We start from the raw sequence: 17,075 nt of genomic DNA on the forward strand, positions 1-17,075 counted from the left end.
GCATGTTGAATAGAGCTTGAGTTAAAAATAAAAATTTACCCCCCAATTTCCCTTTTCATAGCACTTGGTCAAGGAGAGAAGGACATTTAATCAAGGATAACATTTTTGTCCAAGTACTACTTTTTGATAAACCGATCCAACAAAAGAGAAAAACTAAGGAGAAAATGGCATATTGGGAAGAAGTCAAATGAACTTAGGAGGCACGTGGCTAACATGACTGAAATGATGAAGGCTATGGATCTTCAAATCAATGACCCTGTGAAGCAACAACAAATGGAGCTCATGCAAGAAAGCTTGAGCAAACTTTCCAATGACTCTAGTTTCCACGGCATTAGCTAACAAGGGGCCTCAGTGGACAAGGAGCTTCTTTCGCAGAAGTTCAATGCCAATGACATGTAAGCTAAGACTTCACGTATATGCACTAAACAAGATAGATTGTAGTATTTTAGTCATAACTTTTGATCTATGAATCCGAATTGGACGAAACCAACGCCACATGAAACACTAGTACATAATTGTGTTTATGTAACACATATTGGTAAAACTTTTTGAAATTCAAATTATTATATTTATATGTAACACATTGGTAACACTTATTTAGAATATAAAACTCAATGTAACAGTTTTAACAAAAGTAACATTATAAAGTAATACTTTTAAAATAGGTAACATTTTATAGTAACACTAAGAGATGTTACCTTATTTCAATAACATTCCTAACCTATAGAAACCCCAACATGCCTATAAAGAAAACCCTTATTTATAGACTACAGTGTTTAAACTATTTTACCCCTATAAAATGTATAGTTACATCTTTTCTCATGCTTTCTATCTTCTAATTGATGAACTTGTCTCTTTTTCCTCTACCTTTTCACGGTTTTACCTCAAACTCTCGCTTTATCACTCCTACAAATTCAAGCCATGAAATTCGAAGGCTTGCAAGGAACCTTCTGATCGGTTCTTTATCTCCAATTTTAACAATGTAAGTTTTCTGTGATATTTGATTTTGCATTTTCAAAGTTTTCAATTAAGGGTTTATTTGTAGTGTCGATCAAAGGCAAAGGGGTAACATTTTAGGGTTTCTAAAGATTAAGTAATCTTAATTGTTTATTGATTAAATTTTTGTTATTCATTCTATTCTTGGGTAGTATAGGATGGTTTTGATGAAAATAGTTGTTGTAAATAGGCATTTGTTTGAGTTAATTAACATTCTAGCTTCAATTATGTTGCTGCAATTTTTTGCTGAATTTTCCACATTGATTTACTGAATTTTAATTCTGAAAATTTGAGTAGAATTGCTCAGATTTGTACGATTACTAGTCCTATATTATACTCCATATTAAGAATATATGATGCTCTGTACCTTTATAAAGGTTTTGTTCATTGAGCCTTGTGCTCTATTGCTATTGTTGAAACTGAATGCGTAATGATAAGAGTAATATATAGGAATTTGATAAACTTGAAGATAGGCATGTCAGAGCTAGAGGAATGTCCCAAAAATGGTCTGCTCTTGTGAGAGAAATTGCAAAAAGGACTAAATTTAGTATGATTAATAACTAATTGCTTTGATTTTTGTAGGATTTCTAGCATGATTTTTGCGCTTTATTAATCTTTTTATTTGGAAATGTAGTTAATTGATTATTGTTGTAGAACTTTGAGGTAAATAGCCATCCGTGGCAGGGGATTTCATGATTATTATTGCATTATTTTTCCATCTAATCCATATTTTATAATTAACTTCGATGTTTAATCATTGATATTTTTGAATTAATTTGCTATTGATTGATGGGAGATAATACAAGAAATTGGTTCAGATCGAGGTACTTTGATGATACTTATAAGAGTTATAAATGCAGATATGGAATTCTAATTTTAGTGATTGTTTTTGGGTTTTCTTCTGGATTTATAATCAACTTTGATGTTTAATTATTGATATTTTAAAATTAATTTCAAGTTTTCAGTAATCTATAGATTTTAAGGTCTAAATTTGCTATCATGTTTATCCTATTTCCAGCAGGAATTGGAGCTTCTTAGAGTTGATGCATAGAGGATACGATGGTAGATGCAGTTGCGGTGGTGTATTAATGTTCTTGACTCACTCGACCTTATTCCAGTTACATATATCCAACCAAAAAGAAGGAAAAAAAGAGTATGAGTTATTGATCATTTGATATCTTATTTATTTATTTCATTTTCAAAAATTTCTAGAAATGTCATGAATATTCATTTAGTCCTATACTTGCATATAAGCCTCGATGGATTATTGAGCTTGTCCTTGGTTGGTCATCTAAGCTACAATCCAAGTATATCCATATTTTTACTGAAATCCCAAAAGGGTAAACATCGTCTGTTTTTTTTTAATGTGCCTCTTGATAAACTATTCAAAAATTGTGTTTCTCCGGTTGCTTATTGTTGTCACACTTTACTAGGAAGAATTTCCTTAGGTCTATCATGTTATTATATGCTTTTTTGAGAAAGCGATGTCTCAAAAAAAAAAACTTGAAAAACATCAAAGATAATTCAGGGTCAAGCATTATTAAAATTTAACTATATCTTACTTGTGCCACTAGTAGAGAGCATTTCATCTTAAACTAGTAGAGTCGACTATATCTTGATTGTGCCACTAACATACCATGATCATATATATAAATTTTGGGGACATAAAGTTGGTTATAAATACTGAAATAATTTTGCATGAAAATTTAATTAAGGTGACTGATGAATTTGTATCAAATGAAAAGCATTAAACCGAAATATTTTGGGTCTAAGGCACTAACTTTTGATTTCTGAGCACTTATCTAGTGTTTTCTCTTAGTGGGAGTTCTCATTGTTTGTGACTTGTGATTTGGTGATTTTAGCTTGCTTTTCATAGAGCTACTGTATGATTGATTCTCCTTATCTTTTCCATCACCTATTATTATACAATACCTCCAAAAATGTTGAATCATTATTAAGCCCCTAATAATTCCTTGTTTATGAGTGACCAAGACTGGAAAAACAGAAACTAAAGACTAATCATGGTTAATAATGAATTGAGTACCTATTTCTGACGTTGAAGAAACTAATGACTTATCATAATTAATCTCCTTTCCTTCCATGTTCATATGTTTGTTGGTTTTCTTTTATTATGAATTATTACTCGTAGAATTTTATGCTTTCATTTTTGTTTTTATAGTTCTTTTTTAGGCAATTTTGTTTTTTACCACCTCACAAAAACACGAAAATCTCTTTTACCACCTCCCAAAAAAAAAGTATTACTTTACCACCTCATAAAAAACACGAAAATAGATTTTACCACCACTTAACTCGGGGCTGTAGATCTATAGGTTTTACAACTCGTAATTCATTCTAAAACTCCGGCTATGACCAAAACAATTTGACGTTTGTGCAGTATACATGAATAAAAATCCGGGTTGACTTAAAGGAACTATGACTCGATTTTAGACATATTTATTAGATCAAATTAATTAATCAATTAATTAAGCAAAGTCATTTAGTCCTTTGTTATTTTATTTAAGAATATTTGTAATTACAAGTCAAACCAAACGGTTAGTTTAATCACATGTAGGTTATGCAAGCGCAAGGAATGCACAAGTAGTCAAGTAAGCATAATATGATGCAATGAGTTTGCAACCTAACCATGGCTCTAGTTCTCTAAAGTTCAAGGATAAGGGCCAGTCAAAGAGGGTCCATGGTTATGAGTCCGGATGCACCGCGCGGAAGCCTTACCTTTGGAAGGGTTGGCGCGTGTGGATGGGACTCCACGAGTTAAACTCGCTTCCACGGTTTGGTGAATTCAACAAACTCGGATGTACCCTTTGTTGCCATGAGCGTTCGATTGGGTAGATGGAGCATGAATTCCCAGAGGGTTATGGACATATGTATAACACATACGGGTTCAGAAAAGAGGGAAAAACTCAATCAGGAAGTAAAACCAAGCAAACAGTACTAGAGCTTGTCGGAACAAGAAGGTAGATTTTTGGCTCGGTATTGGAAGAACTCGGCACGAGACTACAATTCCCGTCTCCAGACTATGACTCTATCGCCAGACGACTGTGGTTGTCTCAAGGTGATAGAGCCATCACATTGCGATGGCACTGTTTTCTCAGCGCCAGTTCCTACATGCCTCAGCAGCTTTCTATTTTTGAATATTCTAGTTTTTCGCAGCGTTATTTCGATTTTAGTTGTGAAAGATATTTCCCTAATTTCCTACGTGTAAAAATCCTATGTTTTTAACGCATTACGTATGGTCTTTCCAATGCGGACCTTTTTAGCTTATGCCAATAGTGTTAATCAAAATTATGCACATGAAATACTTAAAACTTTTCGAGTCTCATCCACTCATTCTAAATTATTGCTAAAATAAATTTTAGGAATTAAATAGAAATCCTCCCGGGTGGAGTCGCCAAAAAACTGTAGTGAATATTTCAAGCATCCCACACTTGAGCCCCACTGTGATCAAACACATAAGCATGGTGGCGTCCAAAGGGAAGGAAGCTAGAGTAAAAGAGTCGCTAACAAGTTTTAGGAACTTGTAAACCGTTCACAGGGTGAAGGTTACACCCCTTCACAATCCATGAGATCGCTAACTCTATAGTGGTCTGGAACCATGACATGATATTCGGGGATGAAGGTAAAAGTCCAACCTAAAAGTGATTGAACCTGTCCTAATAATAGGCCTCTACTTTATTCTTCTCACATTCATGTGCGCTTTCTGACCTAAACCTGTTTAATCTATGTTGGTTGAATATTAATGCACAAACAAATCTATTATTGGCGATCACTTGAATTATAATGATATTAGCTTAAAAAAGATTATTAATTATCTTATTAAGCGTGATTAAAATTACAAATTCCCTTTAATTCTGCCAGAGAGGGCGTGATCAAGAAATAATAATACTAATATGTCAAGCCACATAATAATAATAATTATCATCATAAATAACCATGTTAACAATAAAGCATAATATTAATAGCAAGATCCTAGGCATGATACTATCAAGATTAATAACAAACCCTAGCATGTCACTAAACATTAAAGATCAAAACCTTAGCCCTAACATGATACTAACAATATAGAAGAAAAGAATAGGAAGCATCCCATAGAAACATACATGATATTAAAAATTTTAGTTATTACCCTAAACGTGATACTAGGAATCATAAAGACATCCTAACATGATACTAGGAATTAAAAAAATGAAAGAATGATTTCTATATCAAAATAATAACAATTAAATTACTTACTTGGATTCCTCGTATCTCTTTCTAATAACAAAATACATGCGTTAGTGACTTTAAGGAAAATAATAAGAAATAAATTTAATCAAAGAATTGAATAAAGATTTGGGACCAAACCCTCATAAATTATCAACCTTCCATATCAAGGGAGAGACAACTTTGAACTTGTCTAGGTGTATCTAGAACTTCAAAATGTGTAATTTTATAAAAGGGGAAAAGTTTAGAAAAAGAATAGAGAGAAAATACGCTTCTATCTTTTATAGAGAGAAAGAATAGAATTAGATGATTGTGAATGAATAAAAACAAGGAAATACGACCCTATTTATAGAGAAAATAGTCCGGAAACGATAGAAAAGAAATAGAATTCGAATCGGAATAAAATTAGCCTCTGTCACACAGCCGTCGCACGCGACATAACTGTCGTTCGGCGTTGGGACAGTTTTTTGCGAATTTTGTTTTTATCATATCTTTTGATCTAGAAGTCTAAGTTTTTATCGTATCTTTTGATCTAGAAGTCTAAATAAGTCATATAATATGTCGTTGGAAAGATCTTGAAGTCTAATTTCCAACCCAATTCGAATCGGAAGAGTGTTAGTTTTGGATAGAGTTTCGTATTTCTTTCATATCTTTTTCGTTATAGCATGGAATTAATATTATAATATATCATTGGAAATATAATTTCAATATCTATCCAACCACATAAGATTTGGATAAAAATTATGAGTCACAAAAATAATATCTGAACATATTCCATTTCACGCAGAACAAGGACCCTCAAAAAGAGATGTTTTATTCAATTTCGAGTTCTTTGATCATATCTTTTCAAAAAAGGATAATTAAGATCTTTTAGAAACTTATAGAATCTTCAGATAAATCCTAATTATTTTAGGAATGGGATTAAACCTTTGGACCCTACACATGATCATTGGGTCGTAGGTAAAATCCAATTCGGACCCAGTTTAGTATTTTGGCCATAACTTCCTCATTATTCATCGAAATTGGGCTTATAATATATCGTTGGAAAGGTATTTTCAAAATCCATCCAACTACACCATTATTGGGCCCTTATCATGGACCATACTAAATTGGATTGGAATTTTTTCATAAATAGAGTAAGAAAACAAATGTTTTCAAAAACAGAAAGAAGTATTTTTATTAAAACAACCGCATCACAAGACTTTTCACATTTCACCTTGTTCGATAATCAAATGACGTGAAAGATATTCATCACTGGGTTTGGTTTTTGGGGAGACAGAATTAGGTGTCTACACCTACCTTCTTGGCTTCTTTTCTGAGGAAGACGTAGCTGAGGCGCTTGGTGAAGCGCTCCTGGAATTAGGCGGCCTCCCCCTCGTCCACCATTAATTCAAAAGCCTCGAAGAAGTGGCTCTTCATCCTCTTCTCGGTGTTGTTCTCAATGTGAACGATTTTAGTAGGGTTGGGCGGCCGAGGTCCTTTAACTACTTAGTTAAGTCCGAAATGGACCTCTTCAGAGTTTCCACCTCGGCTCTAAGGGCGTCCGCCTCGTCTAGGGCCGTTTGAAGGTTTTGCTGGGCCAAGGTTAGATCTCCATTTAGCTTCTCGGAGGCTTCAAAATCCTCTTTCCATTGTTGGGCGCTTAGGATCGCCGCATCCCTTTATTGCTGAAAGGTCTCCCTTGCCAAGGTCTCTTTTTCAAGAGCCTTGCCCAACTTCACCAGATCTTCAGTTTGCCGCGCCGCTTTGTCGGACAGTGCAGTGATCTGGGTTTCTAAGTGAACCCTTTGGACGGCGGTTGTTCCGGTGATGACGTCCTCTGCCCACCAAACCTCATCCCAAGGGTGCTTCAGCGTAGTGAGCCTGTGAAAGAGTTACACCCGGATAAAGAGAAGTTAGCAAAAACAAACTAAGAAATATGTTCTAAGTATGAAACCTAAAATAAGCAAAAAGTTACGAATGAATACCTCGGCGCTGCAATTGAGCACGGGGCCGAGGAAGCCCTCATTGATTCCCCTTAGCTTGTCACGTTGCTCCTAGGGGACGACCCTGACCATGGCTTCTCTCATGGATTTCCTGTCTACGCCAGCAAGTGACTGACCGGGCAGCTTCATGCTCATCTCCTCCGCGATATAAATGCGTGGCTACAAATGGTGTTAAATAGAGCAAAAAGGGGCTTGCAAAAAAACAAGTAAAAAAGAAATATAAAAACAACTTTGACTAACTGTTTGAGAAGCTGGGAGGAGAGGGAAGGTTGAAGTTAAATGAAGGAGGCGGTAGGGGTTCATCCCCTCCTTCGCTTGAACATCTTGGCTGATCCACAGCCGACTAACTAGTAGCCGTCTGCCAATCAGATTTCTTAATTCTCTGGACAGCCGGAGTCAAGACAAGGTCGGTCGGTTTTGCCGGGGACGACTTAGCACCATTGTTTGCTTTCACGGACATATCATGGACTGACTCATTTGTCGGATCCATGGACTTGGAGACTCCGCTTCGTGACAGCCGGGGTAGCTCTCTTCGGGACTGCTTTTAAGAAGTCCGCGACTTTGTCTTAGCCACCGGGTCGGAAGAGGTCTTAGATGCGACCGTCTTCCTGGTCTTGGACGCCTTGTTGTCCTTAGAAGCAGTGGACGACTGCTTTTGTTTTGACCTTGGAGTAGGAGTGGCTAACTGAAAAAGACAAGTAAAAAGTTAGTGTGAAAGAAGAAATGAAAAATGAATCAGCGTCCGTGCAAAATTAGGAAGGATTCTCTTCCCAACATACCAACACGGACGAAAAGTTTCTGTATGAAGAGGAGAAGGACCTCTTCCCCAACATATCATCTCGGCAAAAAAAAAAAAAAAGAGAAGAAGTTAAAAGTTTTAGGTCAATGGTCCGTACCTCTTAGGTCTGCTCGTACATTTTCTGTCGAGCCTTGTATCGAGCCAAGTTGATCTCGAACATGTCGACCTCTCCTTTCTGCTCCTTGTCCAGCATAGTGTATGCTTCCTCTACATAAGAAAAAAATAAAAAGAGTTAGAAATATTTTCAAAAATTAGCAAGCGAACGATAAAAGTTGCAAAGCCCCACCTTGGTGAATGTTTTGGTATAGGCTACACGCCGATATAAATATCGGGTCTCAAAGCCAGCCGGCCAAAGGAATCCAGTTCTTTGGCACAACCACCATTTTTCGGTCCTCTTCACCTTCTTGACCCTAAAGTAGTCAAGTTGATGTTCCTGGCTAGGGTGGACGGGTGGTTTGTATGGCTTATGATCCCCTTGGCCATGCTGGATCGGCTTAGCGTTAAACTGATTTATCCGCAAGTTGAACTCTACATCCTTTGTCTTGATGCGTTAGAATCGGTTCTTCTACTTTGACACACGGTCCATCACCACAATATAAATCTTAGTGGTGCTAAGGATGAACCAGTCGTCCGTGTGCTTCTCTAAGCAAATCATGGAGTGCATCTCGCAAAATACCGGAAAATCGAGCTTGGAACCCTTCCGGACGCACGTCACCAGATAACCAAAGATATTCACCCAGCTATTCGGCATCAGCTAGAAGAGGGCTATGTTGTACTCGTCTAGGACGGTAAAAATAAAGGGATGAAGGGGGAAGCGAAGTCCAACGTCCTGAGCGGCGCAATAGATGTTGAAGGATCTACGGCGCATCCGCTCATCTTTCCAAGCGGCCACATAAAGGGATTTTTTGGGCGCCACCAGCTCAAACCCCTCTCCTAGTTGGAGGAATTCCTTGTATTCATCCAACCCCTCATTCAGGTTGCCCAAGGTAGTGCTACCCACCGTACAGGCGTACGAGTCCTTGAAATTCTCAATATTGGTGACTGCCTCCTCTGTCGCCGCCTTATCCCCTGCCTCGTTCTCTACTTTCTCTTCATCAGGGTGAGGAGCAGCTCCAAATTCTATGGACAAGACTCTGTCCAAGCCAGCAGCCTCGGCTGAGCTCTTGCTTCTAGAGCTTTGGCTGCCTCCAGCCATCACTACACCCTCAGGCGCCAAGGGACCCTTGCCACTATCTTTTGCCACGGACGCCTGATGACGTAGGGAAAATGTAGGTCATTATCTAATCTTCCCTAGATCCAAACAAATTTATAAACACTTAACAAACCTAAATACGAGTATAGAGGTAAGTCAAGGGTCTAACCTAAAGGAACGGTAATGTTCAAGCACTCTCAATTATGCGCTTAAGCTAGGTCGAAATCGAAGGTAAGAGGTAACACTAACAACTAACAAAACAAACAACCAAACTAATGAAACACTAGGAATGGGGGATCAATAAGTAAACATGACAATTGCAACAACTTGAGAAGAGCATGCCAATCAAAGGTTGTGAAGACTAATTATAAGAGCTATCAATTGGAATCAAAGAGCTATATCTTAATTGTTAAGCTAGGGTTCACTAAGAATAAAAAACTAAGAGAATCGCAATCCAAACCATTTAATAATTGCAATTCCTAAATCAATTGTTCTTGTTATTAGCAATTACAATCTAATCTAGCGTAATTCTCAAGGCCTAATTGAATTACACTCATGCAAACCTTCATTAATCACTTTAATCTCATCAATCAATCAACACAATTCCCAAATTAATCACAATTTATCAATCATACAAGTTTCACCCAATTCCTAGCCAAACAACTACTCAAGAATCATCATCAATCAACAAACAACTACAGAAATCAAGAATCAACAGAATATCAAGAACAATTAACTATCAAGAATCAAACATCAAAATATAACCATACAAACATGAAATTAAATAAAGCAATAAAATGAGATAGAGTGAGAAATTCTCATTGCTTGATTATACAATTGTCACCATTGAATCTTCAATCTCTCAAACCACCATTGAAATCCCTCACTTTCTCTCTCTAAACTACTCCTAAACTATCCCTAAAATAGAGAGAGAAGCTCTCAATCAAAGCTAAGATATGACAGAGAAAGTCTCAGCTAATCTAAAGATCGCACCCCTAAAATAGAAAGGTCAAGGCTATTTTATAATAAAATGAGCGAAGGGAAGCAGAGCAGGCGTCTCTTGTGACCCTTGGACATACCAGACTTCCGTCCGGGTTTTTAGCGGCGTCCTTGTCGTACGTTTGCATCATACGGGCCATTTGCGACTACATGGACAGAGAGTTGGTACGCACTAGAACTGGACCCACTCCCTGTAGGGGACAGCTCGTTTGCGTCCACTCTACACTACTCAGTCCCAAGAGAACGGCCAGCCTCATGTGGAGAAACAAACAAAGCTGAGTGTTAAGCCAAGTTTAACCAAAAAGAAAAACTAAGGCAAATAAAAAGAGAATTAAGAAGAACAGTCGGCCTACCTCTGTACGTGTAGAAAACTTTGGAAATCCTTGAAAGTCTTGGAAGTTGACTAGAAAACTCAAACTTTGATCAGAAAGTTCAATTTTACGGCGGAGCTCTTGAAGGTTCATGGAAGAAGTCACTTTATATCTCTAAAAGCTCTGACTTCTCTCTAAAAATCTCAAAGTTCCAAAGTGCCAAAATGAGGTCAAACCTCTTCTATTTATAGGCCAATTTTATGGGGGGCAAAATGGTAAATCCACCTTTCTCGCCCAAGAATTTGAACAGTTACTTTTTGAAAAAGTTAACCTAGAATTCAAATAGTTAAAAAAGGTAATTCTGTTAATTTGGACAGGGAAAGAGACAAACGAGTAACGACACATCCAAATAGACGGCCACGTCAGCGGATTTAAAACTTCCATCCTAAAGACCAGGCGTCTGAACTCTCCTCCAAAAATTCAGGCGGCATGTTCCGTCCGCCTAATTCCAAGACTCAAACGTCCCTTAGAGGGATTTCAAACGGACAAGACACGTCATTTAGCCCTCCATTAAATGAGTGGATAGATTCTTCTGCCTACTCAACTATACGTTCCATCTCCAAGTACTCGGACGCATTAAGACAAGTAGAGAATCAGAGGAGGCGACCTGTAGCGTACGAGCCACCCCCTCAAAGGGGAAAATGTTTCGGGTAAAAAAACCCTTACACGTGGTCCATTCCCGTACTGACATGTGGCCCAATAAAAAGATGACACGTGTTCCTATGGGAAGTTGACATGTGTCAAGCTCAAGGAGAGCACCTGAAATGAAAGAAGAGGGTCTCCTTACATCAGGAGGCCCAAATTCCGAGAAAGTTGCAAAATGGCGCTAACCTCTAGACACGTGTCGCAACTTGATTGCGCCGCCAATGAAATATCGTCATTCTAGGGTAATAACCCTAAAGGGCACAATTCCCCACCCATATAAATACCCCAATCATTTATGATGGGAGGGTGGTTGGTGACATAACATTAAACAAAGCATTAAATAGCTCCAACTTCTCTCTACTTTCTCTCTCTAGTTTATTCCGTTTTCCGATTACTTACTAGATTGTCGGAGGCGGATCTCCGATAAACTGGAGTTCCATTGTTTTGCAGGTGACCGAGTCTCATTGTCGGCGAAGCGTGACCAGTGTCCCAAGGTATCCAAAAAACCCCGAAACAGTATTCATACTAATTCATAATAGTGAACCTAGATTAATTAAGTGATTTGGCCCTTCGTCCCCGATGCAATATTTAGCTCATGTTAAGTCATCGTCATCACCTATCTACTTATAATAAATGATAAGTAGGGCCAAGCCAAAACAACAGAGAAATACGCATTAGCAAAACGCTAAGTACATATAAGTGCTAAACACGTAATTTAGTTTGGTTGATTAAACATTCTTTCAAAATATATAATTCTCATAAAACATGGTTATTCGAATTTTCCATAGGCAAGATTTCATATTTTGGAAAACATTCCAAAATTTATAATTCTCTAAAGAATTTTTCAATAAAGGTAGAATGATCAACCATTTCATAAACAATTTTTCCAACCTAAGTGTGCACACCCCTCAAGCTAGTAACTCATTTACATAGTCTATACTCAAGGAAAGACTAGATCATACAAAACTCATAGTCTTATCATTTATCTCCACATAGTGGGAGTCAAGAAAAATCTAATAAACATCTTTGATAAATAATCTTCCAATTTCCATGTATGAGATGATTAAAATGGTAACATTTCCCCTTTTAAACAATTTGGTAAACAAAGTAAGTTAACAATCAAAAATCATTTAAATATATAAGATCGAATAATCGTTTTTATTGAAACATGCTTATAGAATTTAGATTATAAACATTTATAAATCATTGTTCAACATTCAAACATAGTTCATCATTTAAAACATAAAACACATTTGCATATAAAATTACATAGTTAAAGATCTAGCCACAAATATGTACCGTGATCTTTGCACATAAGTACGGAACTCCTGATTTCAAACTTGAAATTCCCCCTATAATAATCAATAACTCTTATTCAGTAACTCTTCAACAATAAACTCAAAGACATAGAATACAAACTCTAATCTAGTTGTGCATGAACAACTTAAATATTACATCCTTTTTATAAAATTTATACTTACTTTTATAAACTAATCTTTATTAATTCGTTAATAATAATAATAATAATAATAATAATAATAATAATAATAATAATTATTATTATTATTATTATTATAATAAAAATAATAATGATGATAATAATAATAATAATAAAAATAATAATAATATTAATAAAAATAATATACAGGTAAGAAGTACTAGTAGTGCACAATAGCATATAAGTAATAGTTGTTATTAAACTAAAAATAATAATAAGTAAGGCAAACATAATTATTTCAAAAATTATAGTTGGGAAGGTTAACTTGAAGAAGCTTTCCTGGAGGAGTAGAGAAGATGAATGTAGTTTGTGGTGATTGGGATAAAATTTTATTTTCTTTTTCCTTTTTTTTTGGCTAAAAGTATGAGTTGGGTTGTAAACATCAATTGGGCTTGTAAGTACTCATATGGTTAGAATAAATAGCTTACTCACCTAAAACTGTGTTCATGAAATAAGGCTCATATTAAAAATAATAATTTTATAACTAGAGTTTAGGAAATTATATACAATTTTTCTTATTAAAAATCCACTTGAAAGATGTAATATATTTATAGGAAAAATGATAATCCAAATAATCTAAATATCTTAAGAAAATATTTTATAAGAATATGGGAAAATTATTCGTCCATTTTTATAAACGGGTTTATAAGATCCAAAATAAGACATACTTAAGCTTAATAATTACAATTAATAATAATTAAATTGGTTTAAAAATTAGGGGTATTACAACCCCAAATGATGACTATGTGCCTCAGAGAGGTTATTTGAGATCTCCAAGCGTTCTTTACGAAAGACCGAAAATAAAAATAAAATAAACGAATTATCGGCTCGCTAGTATCGATTCCCTTCCTTTTGAGATTTCCCGGCATCTTCTCCTCCCTTATATCCTCTACGCGAAAATAAATAAAAAAATACGATTGTGGTGGTTAAATCGGTGGTGGTTGATTTTGGTGGTGTTTAAATTATGGTGGTTGAATTTGGTGGTGTTTGATTTTGGTGGGTGAAATTAAGGATGAAAGAGGTGAAGAGAGAGAAAAGTAAAACTGAAAATAAAGTTTGAAGGGTTTTTGAGGGAAGGGTAAATAAAGAAATAACACATCATTCTGGCGAACTTGAAAAGTCCCTACTTTTAAGTATCGCACAACAGAAAATTAAAAATAAAGTTTTTTTAAAAAAAAAAACCCAAGCCCATCAAAAGAGGCGGGAACTCTAAAGTCTCACATTGAAAAATAAATAATGAGGACTATGAACATAGATAAAAATATAAGTAACTTGGATCATTTTTTAGCCTTGAGTTATTTATATATGGACTCTAATTATTGATTTTGAGCCCAAGTTAATTTTGACCTTAAAGTCAAGTTTAAATGTCGAATGTAGACTTAATGTTAAACTACGTAAAAGCCCAATTTTGATGGTAATTACCAAGATTATTCACGATAATTATCAAGTTACTTAAAAATCAGGTTTGGATGGTAATTATCAAGATTGTGGTTACCAATGTCTGGTTTAGATGGTAATTAATTGCTAGAGAAACGCCAGAAAATTTAGAATCTACCTCATGACATTCTTAAATTTTAGGAGTTCATACTAAGAAACACCTAAAAGTTTAGAATCTACCCTGGGCCATTCTAGTTTCAGGCGTTCATACCATGAAACGTTTAGAATATGCCAGGAAGATTCTAAACTTTTATGCATTCATATCAAGAAACGCCTGAAAGTTTAGAATCTACCCCGGGACATTCTAAAATTTCAGGCGTTCACACCTTCTTTTTTTTCAAGGAGCTTTAATTAATTTAATTATTATTGTTGTTATGCTTATTGTTTTTTGTAAAGAGTTGTTATTGTTATTATTAGTATTATTATTTCTATTGTTATAACTATTTTTTTAAAAATAAATTTTAATGTTGTTATTGTTAAAAACTATGGTTTTTCGCATTGGATGGTACATAAATACCTCTATGATGAATATTACCATTCAAAATTAATTAATTTATCTTTTGGAATAATTAATCAACTTAAATTTAAATTATTTATCAAAAATTTGTACATTTTATTGTATAGATAATGGTTATGTGATAATAATTGTAATTATATATTAATACTTTATGTTATAATTGTAATTATTTACTGACATTAATGATTTTTTATAAAAAAAAAATAATCCGCCTAATATTATCACAAGGGGTGTTAATCGAGCTGAGCAACTCGAGGTTGAGCAACTAATATTAACTTTGTATTTCTTTAGAGAGAGGTTGTTAATTAATACTTATATCCATGATTTACCCCATTTCATTTTCAAAGAGAAATTAGTAATTGTGATGAAATACTTTGTAAAAAGTAGGCAATATTGATTAAGATTAAACTAATGATGAAATAATGTAATGAGAAGATGAGATAGAAAATTCTAGTGAAATAATGTAATAATCTATTACCTATGTCCACAACTAACACACTTAAATTCAAAGTAAAATTAATTAATTGATAATGAAATATTTTTAGACAAGAATGATAATAATTGAACAAATGAAACAATATTGTCTACTTCATACATTCTTAAACAATATTGTATACTTAGTAAAATAGTATATCATCTTGTCTAATTAATTTCTATCAAATTTAAAATGTGATGAATCATGGACATAAGTACTAGCTTCTTGTATAGGCAACTAGAGTCGGATTTAGACCAAGAAAACTTGGTTTAGGTAATGTCAAACCACATTCTTAATTACCAAGAACTCAAGACGACTGGATTTTTTCGCAACTTTATACATAGCTAAGAAAAAAAAGTCACAAGTTCAAGCCCAAACTAATTTGGGCCCAAACTTATTAAATAAAGCCAATGTTTGAATAACCCAAGCTGTAAATATGGGTCAAGTTACTCATACTTATATTAAAAGAGAGGCTAAGTTTATCTTTTTATAACCACTTCATCTTAATACTTTCTAATTTCTTTCAACTAGGGCAGCTAACGCGCGTGTTGCGCGCGAGTGGTTAGCCGTTGCGACTTAATTGTTCTTGGCCTATATTTGCACTTTTTTTAGGACTATGTTGAGATAATTTATTGATAAAAGAATACCTCTCTATTGCAAAGGCATTGTTTGTTTGCATTTCTAAGTTGAAAATTTAGTGTGATTGGTAAAGCTTATAACACAATATAATTAGGTGATTGCTAAGATTTATTGGTAAAGTTAAAAGTTGTATGCAATTAAGCCATAACTCCCATTCCATATCAAATATTTTAAACTTTATTATTTTGTTTTCCATTGAATTTCTAATTAATTAGGTAGATATTTCAAATTCATCCATCTAATAGAGTCTTCTAGTTAATTCGATCATGGGAAATAGACTGATGCACACCTCATGTACAAAAGGTCTATTTATATGATAAAATTTTAGTTGGTGGTTAGTTTATGAAAAAACATGCTATGTTATTTTTGTGTCAAATGAAGGACATTGACTTTAATCGACCCAAAACGGATGGTTATGTGCTTACCTATACAATTGTAAATGACCGGGTGCTAAACTGTTGGTTCTTTCCCTTGGACATAGACTGTATGAATATGTAATAGCAAGTTTGCATGCATAATAAAAGTCAAGCAAATAGACCTTTTTTTTGGTGTTTAGAGAGCCACAAGGGTAGGGGTGAGACTCAATCCCAAGATCTCTTGAAACTGGGAGGAAATGTCTAATCACTTGAGCTATCCCTCACTCTCAGAAAGTAGCCAGATTATAAAACTATATGAGTGATTTTATAACTTCATATCACATCATTATGAATTAATGATAACCTATTTGCAAGAAGTGTTCCCTGAAACACGACAACACAATTCTTAAGATAATTATTGTCGATTATTACTGTAATTCCCATGAGTTGTCCATTTCATCCTTTGACTAATAAAGAAAATACAAATACTAGCAAGCCTTGTGAGATGCAAAAATACCTGTGATAAAATGTCAAAAAATTATGTATATGGATAGAAGGCAGTTTTCTACCAAAAAAAGAAGAGGAAAAAAAAGGCATATCATTGGCTGCCAAAACAACCGGCAGCAAATTAATTGAAAAGAAGTATTACAATTTGTTGAAATTAAGGTAATTGAATATAGAAGAAAATATATATAGAATATAGCAAATATTTGGGCCATTGATACAAACATGGGCATGAGCATAGCTGAATTTGGCACTGTTGCATTGGAGGAAGTTGAGAAAAAGGAAGGGAATGAGCTGGCAGAAGAGTTGACGGCTGGCATGGAGTTTGTTAGAGAAGGAATAATCTAAGTTCTCTTTATTTGGGAAAGAATGTTTCTGTTATGCTATTTCTATTTTCTGTTATTTTAATTATAAGTTTTGTAAGGCTATATAAGCCATCAG

At 34.8% G+C, this 17,075-nt stretch overlaps 1 long non-coding RNA gene across 1 annotated transcript; it reads left to right on the plus strand.

Moving 5' to 3' along the window:
* Positions 1-812: 812 nt before the first annotated feature.
* Positions 813-3,613, plus strand: LOC110693407. Its single transcript, XR_002505588.1, has 3 exons — positions 813-982; positions 2,015-2,149; positions 3,569-3,613. It is a non-coding gene; the product is annotated as an uncharacterized LOC110693407 (long non-coding RNA).
* Positions 3,614-17,075: the final 13,462 nt, after the last annotated feature.

The sequence above is a fragment of the Chenopodium quinoa genome, unplaced genomic scaffold, assembly GCF_001683475.1.
Source record: "Chenopodium quinoa cultivar QQ74 unplaced genomic scaffold, ASM168347v1, whole genome shotgun sequence".
Taxonomy (NCBI): Eukaryota; Viridiplantae; Streptophyta; class Magnoliopsida; order Caryophyllales; family Amaranthaceae; genus Chenopodium; species Chenopodium quinoa.